The sequence below is a fragment of the Aptenodytes forsteri genome, unplaced genomic scaffold (genome assembly GCF_000699145.1).
Source record: "Aptenodytes forsteri isolate BGI_AS27 unplaced genomic scaffold, ASM69914v1 Scaffold158, whole genome shotgun sequence".
NCBI lineage: Eukaryota > Metazoa > Chordata > Aves > Sphenisciformes > Spheniscidae > Aptenodytes > Aptenodytes forsteri.
In genome coordinates this window covers 1,562,531-1,581,206 of record NW_008794601.1, presented here as the reverse complement: position 1 = coordinate 1,581,206, position 18,676 = coordinate 1,562,531, and positions in this window count along the sequence as shown.

Here is an 18,676-nt window from a genome sequence, read left to right as displayed (position 1 = left end):
TTTTCCACTGTTCAGGATGCTTGGCTATTTAGTCTGCATCATAGGCATGGGACCTTTATCAATCAAAGAGCCACTTTGTCATTAAATGGAATCTGTGAGTCGCAGTGAGATTAAACTCCATGTAGAATCTGTGGAATAAGGGTCTGATTCTCAGTTACACTAAGGCTCCTTTGTGCACCTACAGTGGCATAAGGCCCCCAAGACTTTATTTTGTATCAGATCTTTCATAAAATCTATTCACCCAAAGTGCTTTAGGGTTAAAATTAATTCAGTTAATGAGTTAAATAACTGCCAAGGGAGAGAGAAATTAAGAGTCATGGGCAAGGGGGAAAACAGATGCTTCCAGCTGAGTTTAGAAGAGAGTGTGAATGAGTTGAAGGGGAAAAGAGATGCAAAGAAGATGCACTGATGGGCAAGAGCTGCAGAGGAGAAAGCTCTTATGCCCTGGGGGTCAAATTATATGAAGGAAGGAGGAAGGGCCCTCCTTCTGCAGGAGAATTGCTACCAATGGAAGTTGATTTAACACACATTACAGAAGTAGCAATATAACCTAAGGTTTTCACTTACTGTAGCTAGTTGCTATAAAGTCTGCACAGGCTGTACAAACATTCATCTTTTATCGTTTGTTTATAATGCAATAGAAATTACTCATGGAGTAGATTCCTATTGCATCAGGCATTTTAGGAAAAAAAAGGCAGCCTCTGGCTAGGTCTTTTGACTCCCGGGATCATTTGGGCCAGACAGAACTGTAGCAGTTCAGCTCCAGTAAAGAGAGTATCCTATCGTTAAGTTCTCCCCTGATCTCATCAAAGCAAGGCCTGTGGTAGGGCTGTGTGGATAATCTGCCTCTGGCACGCTATTGCAAACAGCTGAGGAGAGGCTCTTTTCTGAACCCCTGGATTACTTGCCTACCACCTTCAGGATTGGATAGAGCTCTAGTCTCTCTCCAGGTATGATCTGCAAGTATTCTTTCCTGTTCAGCTGGATCTACAGGTAGGGGCGAGGACCATTGTGCTAAAAGGTGCTTCCCTTTATCGGTAGCAATGTACAGCTTGAAATTATGCTTATAAGACAGATTTTGTAGCCAATCTAAACCAAATGGTAACCGGTGTTTGTGTTCTCTCCACATCCACAGACTGGCTCACATCTGTAAAACCTGGAAGAGCGTAGGGTAGTGCACTTTCAGAGCTTGCTATCTTGTATTACTTGACATAAGTGCAGATATTTATTTTCTTCTATTTAAATGTTCTTTTTCTCCTCTCTTTTATCTTCTGACAGTGATTTCTGCAGATAAACTACTTCTTGCAAACTAGAAAGAATCAAATTGAGCATATGTACGTTTTCCATTCCTCTTAATTTTTAAGAAAGAAAATTTCACAATCCCCACGGTAGCAATAATTTTATTTATAGTTCTTATTAACCAGAACCAGAAGAACAAAGCTTAGTTGGGCCCAGAAATATGTGGACAGGCACCTAGAAGAAGCTACAAGATATTTTAATCATGCTTAGCACCACACCTTAAAATTCTACTGGAGGCGGCGGAGTTTATGTATCTCTCTAATCTTACTAATTCGTTGAAACCTTGGAAGTAACTGCTAGGTAGTGTGGCACTGGAAGCACTGTACCAACGGCAACCCAGAACTTGGAATGGACTTATTTAGCTTTTTTCAGAGAGGTGGATAAATTAACTTCTCCTGCATCTACATTCCTCTCTGTCTTTAACAAGCCTGTAATTAATGGTTGTTGGACTCCTCTGGATCTGAATCTATCAATGGCCTAGGCGACAAAGAATATTTCAGCAGATGTTTTTCAAGTGAGCCATTCTTTCCCAATTTTAATAGAACGTCTAACTGCATGCGAGGCAGGACTTTATCTTAAGTGGCTCTGAACCTAAAAGAAACTGCTAAACCAAGCTTTAAACAACTCACAGTTCCTAGCATGGTTAGATTGATGACATTCCTTACACTTTAAGAAGCCTCTGAGGCTCACAAACAGAAGTTTTACATTTAATAGTTTGGATACTAACAGCCTTGATTCATTTCCCTCAATTTTATATCATTGCTCTATCACGGTGCAATTATAGCGCAAGAAGGTGCCATGGAAGCTTGGAGAATAGTAAATGCAGACCTGGCTTTGCTCAGTAGAACTTGTTCAGGGCTTTACAAGAAATTTTCAGACAAACTCATCTGACAAAAGTTGGTTTAAAAAAAAACAAAACCACAAAACCCCAAAACCCCAAGTGCCTTATTTGAGGAATGTAAATAAAACACGTCCTGGATATTCTCTTAACTGGGATATAGTCAGCCTTTGGGTGATGTAAGAGGGAATTTGCCCTCACTTAATGTTCACCCTGTGTGAAGTTTGCTCTTATGTCCCAAGTTATTGGGAGCTCTTTAAATCAAGGCAGTGAGAATGGATAGTGAGAGAGTGAACTGTGAGCTTTATTGATTGTATCTACACAGCATGGAGCTGAAAAAGACCTCCCTTTACATGTGGGTGGGTTCAGTGTAAAAGACAAGGAAGATTCTCCTGAGACACATTTCTTCCAAAGTCCCGCTTAGAAATTTGGTGGAAGGACTCCCAGGACATCGTGTGTTGCAAGTTCTGCTTGAGAAGGTCCTATAAAACAGCTCTGGCTAAGAGAGACATCCACAAGGGTTTTCCTGCAGGCCCTGGAGCTCGAAAAGGCTCATATTTCCATAAATCCTGTTGTGAACCCAGAGGCAGGATTTTGGATTCAACGTGTTGAGTTTGTGCCAGTTTGCCAGGTCTAAAACTAGAACTGGGTGCCTGTTTTGAGGGGAAAGAACAATTAAGATAATTTTTCTAGACTTTATATATTCAGTGCTGATGCACTCCTCTCTCCCATATGCTCGTTTCTTCTCATGCGTGCAAGTCTGGTCTCTGTAGCACGGGGATGAAAATATAAAAGTCTTTAAAACAGGGTCTGCCTCTGGTCTGTTGTTTTTGGATTCTTGTGCATCCCCCTGTTTGATTTGGACATACCTAGAATCACAAAGTGTAAGTCTATGTGAGTTTCTCTGCAAGCCTCATTTTCTTCTCATCTGTGAAACAGGATAGATAATTTCTGCCTTACAGGCATGTAAATTTTAATAGTTTAGTCCCCAGTTCAGCAAAGCACTTGAGCACCATTCAGTTGGAGTAAATGGGATTTTAATTCTGTGATTACATTGTTTGGTGAACTAGGGCCACAATAAAATACTTTGAGATCATTGGAATGAGAGATGTGACAGAAATGTAAGGTGTCATTATCAGTATTTTGCAGTAAAATAAACCACGGTGATATTTTTTCCCTACCTCCAACAAGTAATAGATGGGGTTTGGGTCATCTTAAACATCTATTTTAGATTTGACAAATAGCCTGAGATGCTAGGGAATAATGGTTTGGCTGGTTTGTTTGTTTTGGTTTTTTTTTTAATGCAGTAACTTGGTGGCCTGATGTGCTTTTCTGGACTTTGGGAATGCAGTTTCAGTTCCTTTCTCTAAGTGGTTGAATCCACAGTTCTTCGATACGTGTGTCTGTCAGAGAGTGGCTGTTAGTTTAGGATTAGGAGTTCTTAATCTGTCCTGTTACTGATGCTGTATTTGGCATAAATAGTGTTATAATATAAATAATATCTGTAAATGGCCAAACCCTAAGCATAGAGGATTACACTAGTCTAGCTCTTTGTCTCAGTGGCTAAAGTATTTTCTGTGTTCTCCAACTGTAATGTTCACAGCTGGCATGTTTCTAACACCAGAGCCGCCAGATGCAGAGAAGGAGAGTTGTAGGGAGCGGCACACACAGAGGAAGAATACAAGAGATCCCCAGAAAAGGGAAGGAGGAGGCTGAAAAGGAAAACGCAGTGGCTAGGCAGCTTGTTTATATCACCTCAGAGAGTTGATTGCATGCTTATCACACACAGCACAAGGCTCAGTTGTCTAGACAATCGTCTAATTGTCTTTACTCAGTAAGTAGCAGCCCTGGTGACATTCCAGACCTTGACCTCTGCCCTGTCCAGCGCCAAAAAAGTGCCGTTAGGAATCATGTAACACTGGGTATTAAAGATTGTTGGAAAAGGCCATGAGGTCAACCTACTGAGGAGTTTTAGCAACAATGCTGAATATCGCCGACTCTCTCTCCTTCCTCTCTTCCTCTTGAGACCTGGGCTTATTGTATGAGAGTGTTAGTATCGTTCCTGTGCTTAAACTAAGAGACAAGGCTGTGCTAGAACCACTGGGGGCTGTGCTGGGAAGGAAGAATGTACAAAGTCTAAGACTGCTGAGGCATACCATCCTTCTTCTTTTTAAAGAGCTTGGGCAATCCTTGGTCAAGAAATGTGCTTCTAAATATTCTAATTGGACACTGTGGCTTGGGATGTCAGAGACTAAGTCTGCCAAGAGGCTGCTAGCTAGAGCAACAGGGTTATATGCATTATAGCACTATAAATAACAACAATGGTTCAGGGATTTAGGAGGCAGGAATCAGAGTGCCAGCCACTGCTGAAAATCTGTACAAACCTGCTCAGGGGATGGTGAGGCAAAAGGCTAAAAAAGTTTGTGATTGCACTAGGAAATGTCTGGGCTTTCAGAACATTCTCTGTATTCAAATCCCTTGTCTCCAAAAGGCACCCTGTGTATAACCTATCCTATATGAGAATCCCTTCTGCACACCCTAGTCCACGTAGCTGCCATTGGAAATGCAGTTTCTTGGCACGTTGGAAGATGAGGCCCTGAGCTTATAAATTGAGGGTCCAGTTCAGGGAGATAATTAAGCATATTGACAGTTTCAACTAGACCTCACATTAGAGATGTCCTGAAATACATTCTCAAGTTAGACTGAAAATCTGTTGTTTAATAACAGCTATTCTTATCTTGATTTTCTATGAAGTATTCAAGTTAAGTCTTTTTTTTTTTTTTTAAATAATGAGAAATGAGTTTGTTTGGGCTTTTAAAGGAAGTAAATGTATAGAAATTCTTAGTGAACTCTTCAACTGGTGTAAACTGAGGTAACTATTAAAATCAGTGGAGCTATGCCAGTTTACATCAGTTAAAGATCTGACTTTCTATTCCCAGGCATGTTAAAGGTGTTACTGCGCAAATGACTGCAAAAATTATTGCTGAAAGGTTTTACGCTCAAAGGCAGATCAGGTATCTGGTCCAGGGAGGGTACATCCATTGCTGCAGAAGGAAATAAAGGAGAGAAAATTGTGAAGTGTTAACTGATATTTTTAGAAGCTTTATAATGACAGGTCACATTCCCAAGGACTATAAAGTGGCAAATCTAACACCAATTATTCAAGAGGGGCAAAAAGATACAGCAAGCAATTACGGTTTAACACCGGTTGTGGGAAAAATATTAGAAACCATTTTATGGGGTTTGGGGAGTGAACAGCTTGAAAAGTGTAATTTGATTAGAGATGGCCAATGTGGGTTTTTGATGTGGGTTTTAACTAACTTAGGATTCTTCAAAGGTATTGCTGCCATGGGAGGTAATGGATCTTGATTGGATGGTGTGTACTTGCGCTACGTTTTTGAAGTGGCAAACTGGGATGCAACTACAGAGCTCCTCTTAATTTCATTGAGCTGTGCTGCTGAACCTATTTGAAATGTGTTTAAATGAGGGGAATGATGAATCCTCTTAGCCAGGCAGGGGGGTGAAAGCCAGATTTTGTTTGAAGAAGCAAAATGAAGTGCATTTCTTTTTGCCTTCTCCTTCCTGAAAGTCTTAAAAGACCATCACACGGGAAAAAAATGGAAATCGGACCAGCTGGACTCCCATGCCAAGCTCTGTCACCTCGGGGAAGCTACTCCAGGAAAGGTTCTCTCAAATGGACTTTTCTAGGTGCCTGACTGCAATTCAGATGCTTTCTTGAGGTCATACATAGATCAGAGCAGTATAACTGTATCAGTGGGGCTTTGCCTGGGCACACAAATCCTCTGTGTGAATCCGTTTGAAAATAAAATGCTGATGGTACTTGTGTTGCCTTTTTAAATTGCAGGCTGCAGCTCAGGGAATGTCTCGTGTGGATTCCACTCTTGCCTTGGCCACTGAGCCTGTGAATCTGGCCAGGTCTCTTTCCTCTGCACTCTTGTTCCCTCTCAGACCTTCTCTGTAATAAACAGGGGGTTGGAACAGCCTCCTGCCACGTGATGTACAGGAGCTAGCACAAGGTGTCCCTGGTCTCAAAGTCCCCAAGGCTTCTTGATGCTATTGGATAAACCCCCTAATATTAATGATAAAAATAGCTTTCAACAAAGAAACAGAGATAGGATTATACTCCTGAACTACCAAAAAGCAACTTCGGATCTGGTACAAGATTTATTTGCCTTTTTTAAAAAAAAATATATATTTCAGAAGAGATTTGCTGATAATTACAGGGATAAGGCCAGAAGTTAGGTTACTAAACTGTGTCTTGGGCTAAATAATTAACTGGAATTTTTTTTCTTTTCCCAAAGTATCAAACATCATAACTACCATTTGTTTAGCACTTCTGAATTCAGGCTTTTTGGGCACGATGCTTCAAAAGTACTTGCAGGATTTTAAGTTTTGTAGGTGCTCTTGAGAATTTCTCTTTCCAGTATTGTCTTGTGTATTTATGGGAATTGTCTATATTTTAGCTTATTTTTTCTGAAAGCAGAGGACATACTGAGCAAGGAGGTAGCAGTGCCACCCCCTTTAGAAGGGCTTGAGTCTGTTTGAGGCCAGTAAATGGGGAATATACTTTTAATGCAGACAAATATAAAATGCTAAGCCTTGGGGGCAACGCACCAAATGTGAGAGAACACGTTAAATGGATGAGCCATGCAGCATACTATCAGGAAGGGGATTTAGGGGCTGTGGTAGAACAGTCCTTCAAGCCACCATGCCGTCGTATTGCTGCAGACGAAAAAGAAGTAGCATAGTGTAAAGCATCAATAGGAAGGAGAAAAATTAAATGGACGATCATTTCATTGTTCCATTTCTTTGGTGAGGCTTCAAAAATATGCTTGCTTCCTCCTAGGGAGCAAAGCATTTGCTCTATTTGGGGGACTCGGACAGGCAACAGAGTGCTGATTCCTTGGCTTTTCCTGGTATTTGTAACTGAGGACAGCCTGGTGCAGGTGACGTTATTTCCCCTCAGGAAACAGAGGCCAGAGGCCTTCTGTAGACAAATGGAAGTGTTCAGAATTACTAAAGGGCCTGAAATGGTGGAAGTAATAAGAAAAGTGGAACTGAATGCTTGAGGGTCGGGCTTCAGCTGGAGTCAGCTGGCACGGTGCCACCGCCGGCACTGACCGAGAGCCAGGACCCGAACCGACAGTCAGAAACGGCCTTTGGTCCTTTGCTCCCAGCCCCTGTACCACAGTAACACCTTGGTGTGCAAAGACTTTCAACTGCTGTAAAATGGGTTATGGACGAAGTAACACGGCTCCTGTGTCTACTAGCCAGTAATTAACATACTGTTAACATCTCTTAACATGCGACTCTGCAATTTCGCTCAGGGACATGGTTTAGTGGGCATGGTGGTGTGGGGTTGACGGTTGGACTCGATGATCTTAGAGGTCTTTTCCAAACTTAATGATTCTATGATTCAGATTTCCCATTGAAATGTAATGAATGTATTTCCTGCAACGCCAGAAAGCGCCCTGCCTATTGTGCATGGTAGACATCCAATACGTGTCCTAAGAAAGGGATGGCACTAGTGTGTAATGAGAGTCTGTAGGACTTGTCCCACTTAATGAGGTTATTCCAAGATAAAGGTCTTTAAATTTCAAGTGATGAAAGAGGAATCCTAATTCCTGAAAACAAAAGAGCTAACACAAAATGGAGGGAAAGCTGGAGAAAGCAATGGGGAATCAATACAACTGCTATGGACTTGATCGCTTCTGTGGGTCAAGTCAGTTAACCTTGGTTTTTTTCTTTATGCTGCTATCTGTTCACAAGGAATAATAAGTAGTCATCTTTTTACAAAAATGCCTTGTGGTGCTTCAGTGATAGATGCCACGTTAGGTATGGAACTATTAATGAGGTTCAGAACAAATAGGGAAACGGAATTAAGCCTTGGCTCTCCTCTCTGTGCATGCAAACTGATTTTTGCCTCCACGGCTAATCAGCCTGCCCTTAAGTATCTCCAATGATAGGTGGTGCTTTTGAGTTCAAAAATTGAATTCTAGTATTTGAAATGTGTTTATTATTTTTAAAATAGGTTAATGTTGTCTGGGTGGATTCTAATGTAAGATTTGTTGCTTGTATATATTCTACTCTCCTTAAGGTAAGGTCTTTGCCTGGACGTGATTTAGCCAATCCCTACACCAAGGAATTTGTAATGGAACAGATGGGATGGTTACAAGGGGACAAAGGGAAACTGAGGCACGCAGAGCAGGGAGAGTTAACCTGTCACATGGAACAGGTCTTTTGGCGGGGGCCAGCAAACAGTCTTGGTCCCACACTGACAGTGTGTTAGGCTGTATGCTATCTGCTGGATCAAAAATTTAATTCTTTGTTATGCAGAGATACCCATTTTGGGAGGGAATAACTGGAATATTGGAACCAGAATCCACAGATTCCATCTTCTAACTCAAGAGGCTTCTTCAGCTCAGTTGTAAACTCTTTGGGGCCAGTGATTGCCTTCTGATTTTTGTGATTGTAAACGCCTTAACACAATGGAGTCATGGTCCGTGACTGGCTTCCCTAGGTGCTGCTTCAGTACAAATAATAATAATTACACTAAATTGCCCTGTCCTGCAAGGAAATGGTTGGGAAATGTTGAGCGACCGTGTGCTTATGTTATTGTAAAAACAGAAATGTTTACTCATTATATTTAAATAGGTTTGGATCATTGTGGATGAAAGTGAAACAAGATACAAGCCTGCAATGACATGCATAAATACATAGTTAAGTATATTTCCTTTCCATATGGAGAGGATTAGCTTCCTTGCCTCAGCAGGGAGTTGCTTTATTTGGTGTCTGCTTTGGTGTCCCTTTCTTTTTGACAGCTTACAGAGGTACACTGAAAGGGAATTTCACTCACTGGCTAATGAATGTTGGAATAAGGACTTTGAGGGCATGTGGAAAAGAATAAGTGATTACCTCAGAAAACAGAAGTTTCGGAACCTTAAGGGCTGTCCTATTATCCTGACTTCTCTTTTTGACCTTAAGTGGGCCCTATGGGATGATATTGCCCACCTTACCAAGACTTATTGCTTAGTCATAAAAGGAGACAGAGGGAGAGAGAGAGATGTGTCTAGTAAATGCTGAAGTGTCAGCAAAAGCTCCTTAACTCGGGTTTCATAACTTGAGAAATATTTTATCACCCTTGTGAGCCAAACCTCTGAAAAATCAATAGAACTGGAGAGTTGCCTGTATTGATCTGAAAGGCTGAGTTGTATTGAAATATTCATGGCAGTATGTGTGTGTGTTTGTCTGTGTGGTTCGGGGACTAAGACGTAGGTAGCTTTCAGAGAGGGCAACATTCTCATTTTTCATTTAAACTAGATTAAGACTATTAGGTGACTTGCAAAGCATATACTTAAAAGGGAATGAATTTGTTTGTCTTACAACAAGGCTTCTGACAGTTAGAGAGAAATGCATTCTCATTATTATTATTTTTCTTAAATGACAAACTGTTGGGAGGAAGAAGTCAAGGAGATCTGATAAAATTAGCACCACATCCTCTTGGGGATCTCTGGGCCTGCTTTGTTTGCAAAGCCAATTTGGACACTGCGTCTTTGATCTTCACTCTCAGTATTTGAGCAGGCATGTTTAGTATCACTCATTTCACAGGAGATTTGGGATTCAAGTTTCTTCAACAATCTAAAAAGCAGTACATTAGAAGGGGAATTGTCTGCCAGTCATCTTAGAATCTCAATACCCTTGATGCTAATTTGATGTGATGAATTTCACCAGATGTGTCTACCTGAACGATGTTTTATGCCCAAGAGGTTTGTGCTACTGTAGAGTATTAAACTTGGCTCTTCCCCCCGTCCCTCCCCTCCCTTTTTCTTCCAAGAGCAATTGAATGAAAAGCATCCATAATTTTGATCTGCATATAGGTGTGACACGTTACAAATATTTGGAAGGAAGAGAGTGTGTCAGGCAGGATTCATGCAAAGAGTAGAACAGAACCGTGAAGAAAAGCACTGCCAATAATGCTTCAAAAATATTTTAAGAAGCTGATGCTTCTATATAGGCTAATAGATGAATATATTCACTCAAATTCTAAGACCTGCCTTTTTACTTTTTACTGCTTTCCTACAGTACCTTTGTCACTTCTAGGGCATAGGTTCAAGACTCTGCTCATCCCACAGACTGGGATCTACTGGGCTTTAGGCGAATCACTTAGGGGCATCATACTTCAAGGCATTCAGGTGTTCAAGTGTCATCGATTTTCGTGTGTGTCTTAGTGCATCAGAGCCATTTCTGTAAAACCACAGCAAGCAAACACCACCACGCTGCCCTGCCTTGCTGAACCTGAACGCTTGTGAGGATTCAACAACTGGGAGATATTCAGTGGCTCTGGTCATGTAAGTTCTTCAGACAGATCCATAATTATGGATGTAAAGGGAAAGGCTGAGTAAAGAAAGAAGAAATGGAGAAAAGGTAACAATTATTCTTTAAGAAAAAGTACTGGCCATATAGGCTGCCAGTGGGCTGAAAATACTATTATGGGAATAGGCACCTCCATAATCTTTACAACAAGAGACATGTAATGCAGACTGTCGAGGGTTTGTGCTGTGTGGTTATGGACTCCAGATCTTACACGACAGGGAAAATAAGGGCAATTAGGACTGACTTCTCTCGCAACTCTCCGTCATGTGTAAATTCACCCACGGTTAAAAATAGGTATATGAAATAAACACAACCACCCTTGAGAGGCATTACTTCAATCAGCGGCTCAAACTGAGCAGAAAACCAGGCTTTGTGCATCTGAGATTTGCTAGTATTGCTGAAGAGAAAGGGAGCGGCCCGTTCCCTCAGTCCATGGAAGTTGCATGTCCCCAGGGAATGGACTGTGAAGCTACCTGGTGTTGGGTTAGGATCTATGTTACCAGCATTTGCTTCCCTCACCCCCTTTTCAGCGGCTCAAAGCAGGCAGAAAACCAGGCTTTGTGCATCTGAGATTTGCTAGTATTGCTGAAGAGGGAGCGGCCCGTTCCCTCAGTCCATGGAAGTTGCATGTCCCCAGGGAATGGACTGTGACTACCTGGTGACCCCTTTTAAAAAATAATAATTAAAAAAAAAAAAATCAGAAATGTTGCTGCTGAATGGAGCTTACTAGGAAAGGGAACCTCTAAACTGTATGGCCAAATATCTCGGAGGCAACGATTGCAGAACTTGGCATATGGTTACAAACTGCACAGCGCCTTGTGTGCCAGTTGTATGTAAATACCAACTGCTGTTTGAACCATAGTCAGCGACGCTGCGTGCGTGCAGGCACGCTGGCGTTCTTGAGGTGCCAGAGAGCTGGCCCATGTGACACAAGGTTCCATTTAGTTAGTCTGGGAGGGCATCATTTTGTTGCATGAATCTCGTTTTTACCCATGTTACTTTTATAAAGCTTTCCTGTAGTAAGTAAAATGAAAGGAGGAAAACCCCATCCTTGCCATCCTTTATTTATTTGCATTCCTCAGTGGCAAAGTAAACTGAATGTTTAAGCAACTGACATCAAAGATTTGGTTTCTCTGAAGCTAAAAAGCCTATTAATCACAATTTTAAAGTGTTCTTTAATTACCCTGTAATAAAATGACACGCGCAGAGCGGGAGGAAAAATTGTATACTTTTAGAGTTCCTCATGCTTGTTTGTGTTTCAAATCTCACCGGAAATCCTTGTTGATCCCTCTTGCTTCTGCTGCTTAATTCTATTCTACCGCAGCTATTGTTTATCGTTTAGCTATGTTAACGGCATACGGTGCAATTCTGAGGCAGGGAAAAAGTGTGCAGGGAGAGCAGGCCTGGTTTCTAAGCTGGTTTCTGGGGGATATCATAGCAATGGAAACTTCCTCGTCTGAGAGGATTAGGAGGCTCTGAAGTGCAGAGGTTATTTGGGGGTTGAAGGCAGTGGTGGTGCTGAACCATTTGCTCAGCAAGTGTTGTGTTTAAGCGACAGGGACCATTCCCATGTTGTAAGTTTGGTGTGGGCCTTGGTGCATCAGGACTTTGAGTCTGTGTTGTGTCCTGGGAGAAGAGGACCTTGAATCCCTCTCCAAATAGCAAACTGGGAGAGGAGGAACCAGTAGATGGTGCTCACGATTACACAGCACCGGCCTGAGTTGGGGAGGACCAAGGCAGCTCCTTCCAGTCTTCACATGTCTGGGTTTCACCCTTGAAAATGGCCTCTTGATATAAGCATTGAAACAAGGAAATAAGCAAGAGACACAAAAGTGGTTTTGGTTAACACTTCAAGGGATGTGAGCTGTCAAAACAAGAGAGCTATAAGGAAAAAGACAAGGTAGCTCCTTGTTAAAAACCTCTTTGTAAAACTATCGCTTTTGTAAAGGAAGGAGAATGAAAAACAAAATCAGGGTGGACACCCAGCTCCTCCTTTTACATTACGAGATGGGTGTTCGGGGCCGTGGTGGTAGAGAAAAGCTTGGAAACAGGAAGCAAATCCAAAGGACAACAAAATCATAGGCCTTACCAAAAATAAAAGTCCCACAATGTTTAATAAAACTTTCCAGGTCCTTGAAACCCTCTGCGAGTTGTTAATACTGGGGATTATTCATAAAACTGGGACCATCAATTGCCAGCATGGAAGACGACTACACAGATGTGAACCCTGTCTCTTTGAGCAGTATTAATGACGACTCCTCTCACTGGAAGGAGAAATGACTGGTAGCTGTAGGTGGAGGATGCCACAACCCCATCTTCTGCACGCAGCTGATCTAGGCTGGTACGTTTTGGGTCTGAATTCGCTGCTATTGCGAAACTCAGCCAAGTGGGTAACGTTGGGAGTTGATCTGTTTTCAGACCCAGACAGTTGTTAATGAAACAGTTGCTGTTTTGTTGACAGAACATTAATTACTTGATCTTAGGACTTGGTAATTGCACGGGCCCCCTCTGTATACATCACTAATTACATTAGCAATTATATGGCATTTTAAAGACAAAGAAATGACTACAGCAATTGCAGTGTCAGAGGGACCCTGCTGGTAAATTTCAATCAAGTTCCTGCAATCTCAGTGAAGTGTTGAGAAAGTCCTTCTCCATCTGAATCCTCCAGAAATGTCAGTCTGTTACCGTATATTGCTGCAGCCGCTTAAAGCAAACAGTCTTGAGAAAAGTAGGGGTGCTTGAATTTCTCATCAAGCTTAGTTACAGTCTCAAAATTGATTTGAAGCATTCTCAAAAGCCTACTTGCTACTGGAAATATTTCTTTATACTGTCAGCTCTATTAATCCTAGAAATAATTGAGTCCTATCTTAGAAAACCATGACTTAGATTAAAAATAATCACAATTGTAAACATCCTCGTCAATGCCTCTCTGAAAAGCTGCATTGTATTTTTAAGGATCTTCCTTTGCAAATTAATAGGCCAGAAAGCTACTTAAGAAGCTAAAATTCCTCCAGAAGTTTGGAGATTTGCAAGAGACCTTCAAAATCGGAGTAACTGCAGGCATGAGAACTGGCAATAAAGCGCGTTTGTAAAGTCACCGTTATTTTGAAATATGACAGAATGTCTAGAGGGTCTTTTGTTCCGACAAAAAGCTGTAAAACCCCTTAATTTAAGTAAGCAGCACCCTTACAGTAGGCAAATAATGTACAGAAGGACATACTTCAGTTACCGCTGCCGTTTCCTTTTCCTGTCCCACCTCCCTGTGCTTTCTGTCTTCTAATACAACTAGAGCGCCTTAACTTGGAAAGCGACTGTAACTTCTTTGGGTCAGCTGTCTCCACTACTTGTTTATACGTCGCCCTCCGTGGTGGGTACAGATTTTGAAGCCCTCACGCCATTGTAGTGTAAGTGAAGTGATCTGTGCACGTCTGGGTGCTGTGCTAGGATGAACGTGAGCATAAAAGAAATCCAATGCTTGTATTTTTTTTTTCATTTATTTTGTAGCTGTGCTTCTGGTTTGCAGGCCAGAGGGCAAAGTAATCTTATGGCCAGATCTATAGATGGCATAAATTGGTACACCTCCACTGACTCAGGTTTACAATAGCTGAGGATCTGGCCCATGTCTTGCCAAGTTTAGAGCTTGTGAACAGGCAGAGATGGTAGCATTACCAACAGACAATCTCTTGCGCTTGTGCTAGCTAGTTATTCCCCCGTCGCACTCTCCCCTCCCTTTTCACTGTTCCTCAAGTGCTGTTGCTATATGCAGTTTCTGACCAATTCTACCCAGAATCACACTCATTAAAACTTTGATCCGGTATTAAGTAAGGTAGGTTTGAAGCTGCCACTGATTTTAGTGGTGCCAAGATCGCAGCTAACGCCTTGTTGCAGAGACGGTTACTAACTTGCATTCAAAACTGGGTAGCGACAGCCTCTATGTCCACACTGGATGGAGTTTGAGAATAGAGACAAAAATGAACCAGGGTGAGCTTCCCCAGGTACACGTGCTATAAATCTTGCAGAAGACTAACAAGAAAATAGCGTGTTCCATCCACGGCCCCCCCCAGGAAAAGGAACTGGCAATGGACAGGCTTGTGTTTTGTCATTCCCGTGTCTTTTTCTGTTATTGTTGTAACCGCGCAAACACAAAGGAAGCAGGACAGCAGATCTGATTTCCCCTGCCCCCCTCCCCTCGTAGTGCTTCCCCCAGCCACCTTCTGTTGCCTCCATGGGACAGTATTTTGGTGCCTTCCACTTCGGGAGGGGGAAGTGTTGGGTTTCCTACTTCCCCTTATCTACACCGATTTTGCTCAACGCTGTCTCTGTCATGGCTGCTCTGTCTGCACCCTCTGCTACGGCCACCAGCTGTCTGTTTAATCCAGTCCTGCAAGCCGAGTTAATGAGACATTCCTCCTTAAATAACCTGGTACGATTAAAGCCTCAGATCTTTGCACCTCAACAGCTGTGTGTTGTCACCGAGATAAATATTTTAACTGGTCTGGCAATTCCCTAGCTGCCCTGTGTAAGTGGTTGAATGAGTGGCTATTGTTTCACCATCTATTAAAGTGAAATTCAAGTTCTTGCAAAACAGCCATCTAGAAAAGACCTGTAAAGTAAAGAAGGATGCTGGGAGAGAATCTGCTTTTCTAGAAGGCCTTTCTTAACCAGGGCATCGTGCAGATGGCAACATGGCCGTGCCCGACTGTAATTGTCTGCTCCCTAGGCGAAGACTAACGGGGCTTTCACTGAACACTCATAGGAGATGTTCCGTTTATCGCTACTATTAAGAGAAATGTTCCTTCGGTGTTCTTGATCCTGTACGAGTTAACGGCTATGCGAATACCCTGCATCTGGAAAAGGACCGCTTTCTATGTTTGATGTGACAAATGTCATTAAATTCTTCCCAGAGCATGGCAGCAATCTTACAAAGGAAGGCTGAACAATTTGATCTTCGTGTAAAACTTGGCAAATTAAGGATTTAAGAAGGTCGTAGATTTCTAGCCTTTATTGGTCTTAACGTGGGCCAAGAAAAATCTTTTCACACTGGCTTTTAAGAATTGGGCAAGACTGAGAATAAAATAGGTTCAGCATGACAATGTAACTGACCCAAGAGATTTTTCTGTTTTTTAATAGCGATTCCCTTTCAGTACAGATAGTCTTTGATGATACCATCTAAGCTACTTGGGGTTGGAGGGAGCTGTTTGCATGCTTTTTTTGAATTTAGGAGTTAATGTTTTTTCTGAAACTCTCTTGCTGGGGTACTTCATGCATCTCCTTCCCTCAGCATTTTATTTGGAATTTGCTCAGACTACAGGACAGCGCTGAAGGTGAGGGTGATAACGTATCACAGGCACGTGCTGTTATTTGTACATCGTCAAGTCCTTAACAGAGGTAACAAATCAGTAGTGGAACACACTACTAGATCTCCCTCCAGGCTTTCATCTGCACAATAAACTTCCTCGTTGAATATAACAGTAGGTCACTGTTAAAGACTAAGAATCTCTTTCAAAGTAACTGTTAGTTTTATCACTAAAATTGTCACTTAATACACTGCTGGGATTTCTTAAGGGGAAAAAAAAGCTGAATCAGGTTTTAAGTAGAATGGGCCTCTGTTCAAGATGAGACGAAGGGTATTTCACTAGGACAGTGGACAACTTTGGTTTCACTGTTGGGAAGAAGGTCATCTACTAATTGCGTGTTATCCCTGAATGAGTCATTTTAGCAGATTACCAAAAAAACCTGTTTTCTTCTCAGCTTTTGGTTGCTAGTGCCTGTGTTTTCAGATGGTTTCACTGACATCTGGCAGCAGGTTAAACGCTGACTCATATTCTGTCTTCTGTTAGTCAAAAAATGTCAGTAAAAATGGCTTTCATCATCAAAGAAAATTTTCATTTGTTTGAACCTTTCCAGTGATTTTCACACAAGAAAACGGAATATTCCTGGCTTAGATAGTCAGTTACCATTTTCCGAGACACTTTTCAGCACTCCGGTTTATTTTTTTCTGATAAAATAAAACTAATTTCCCTTTGTGATCAGTGCTCTTACAAAGAGAACAGAAATTCCCCATCTTACATATGCTTGACCTGGGCTTTGGCAGCCAGCGTATCTTACTCTTCCTGAAGAACAGGCAGAATGGAGTGCGGGTGGAGCAAGGTCTCCGCCACTCAGACTCGTTTACTGGTCAGAGCACTGGAGCTGCAAAGAAGCCTATTTATGCATCCCAGTGACTAAAACGTGCTCTCTGCTGCAAGAGGGACTAGACATACTTCAGACTTTTTTCCTTAGGAGCCAATGTGACTCATCTCTGCAGCGTAAGCGCCGTCATGTGCTCAGAGTTGTGCACAAAGACAGTGCCTAAGACAGGAGCAAGGAACAACCCCAAATTTAGTTCAGCAGTCAGAGTCCAAGAACAGGCCAGCGTCAGTCAGTCCGAGTTTTGGGTTTTGATTTTGTGCTTTGACCAATTGTACACTACTAACAAAAAGGGGAGGTTTCCAAAACGGAAGCTACAGCTACCCTACCTTTTGACTCCTTTCCTCCCCCAAAAAGGACAAAATTCTCACAAAGGTGTTGTCCACTTTGTTAATCGGCCATAATAAAGGAACGGTCGGTCAGAAGAGACCGTTACTGTCCTATTCTGTGACCCGCATAACCTCCGTCTGGCTCTACCAAATTGTGGATGGACGTCTTACAGACAAACGTGAAGGCTTGATTTGAAAAACTGTCACATAGCATATAATTACCCCTTTTTGAAAGTGTAATTGCTGTAAGAGTACCTTGAGTGACCCATAAAGATGATGAAAAATAAAGCAAATTGAATACTCTGAAATTAAGATAATTCCCCCCCTTGTTTACAGTACAAAAATTTTATTTTTTTGTTAGGATAATTTAAAGTTTAAAACTGAAGTAGACATATTCATTTTACAAACAAGATATTCTTCCATAAGTAGGACCATTAAAAACAGTAAACAAAAAAAGCTATCTTTACAAAAGCTCTGTGCATAGCAACTTCATACCGTATATAACTGACAAAGCAAAAACCCAAAAAAACAACCAGCCAACCCCAAACCAACCCCAAAACTATACAGTAGAGAGAAATGAGGCCTTAATTTACAGAAGGGAGAAAACGGTCTTCAAAAACCATGCATATTGGAAGTGTGCAAAGAAATAGGGAGAGTAAGATGCTATACCGAGATAAATAATGAAATAAAACATACTCTTTCAAAGTTATGATAAAATTTGTAGTTACCTATCGCAACACTTTCATCTTTCTAGTGGCAAAAAGGAAAGCTGTTGGGGAATATTGAACAGCATAACTAAAAGAGGACAGATTTGCTTATTACATTGAAAAAATCCTCACACATAAATTTTTACATGACTTCTTTTCCTTTTTGTTGGGTGTTTTGCCACTGCCAAAGTCCTTCTTTCATGTTCAAGGATTTCTGATTATATTTATTTACACACATTTTTCTTTGTCAAGCTACCAGTAAGTTCTACACTCATCTTGAGTATGATGATTTCCATGCATGAGCAAAATCCATGTTCTAAATCATTCCCATGTTTAATTTTTTTTCATTTGTTTGGCTCAAATCAAACGAGAAAAAATCGTTTTCCATTTTTACATCAACATAGGCAGCTACGTTTGTTTCTCCTCCTATAAGTACCTGAAGGAGCTTTCTAGGGAGGTTTTCTTTTTCATTTGGACTCATGGCTTTCCCACTTGAGCAACTGGATGGAGCTAATAAAAATAACTGAAGCGTGAAAGGAATGTCGAGCATTTTGGAACCTTTTCTCTTTTTAGCCAGTCATTTTTTTCCCTGCATCTTCCCGAGACTTTGGTTGTCCTTTTTATGTGCCTCTGCTGACTAAGCAGTAATAAAAAAGAAGGGTGGACAAGTAACAGACTATTTTTTTCCATGAAATGTCTCAATTTTTTAAATTGGAAACCTTTCTGACTGAGATTTTGTAATGAAAATCTTACTTGTTGAAGAATGTGAGAGGAGTTAAGGTAGCAAGCTGCTGCTCTTCTGCACGTGGTCTAGAAATTCCTATCTATCTGGAATATTTGCTGGGCATAGAATTTTGAGTCTAAGCAGAGATGATAAAATTTAAAAAGTGCCTGTACAGAGAGAAGGGTGGGGGGGT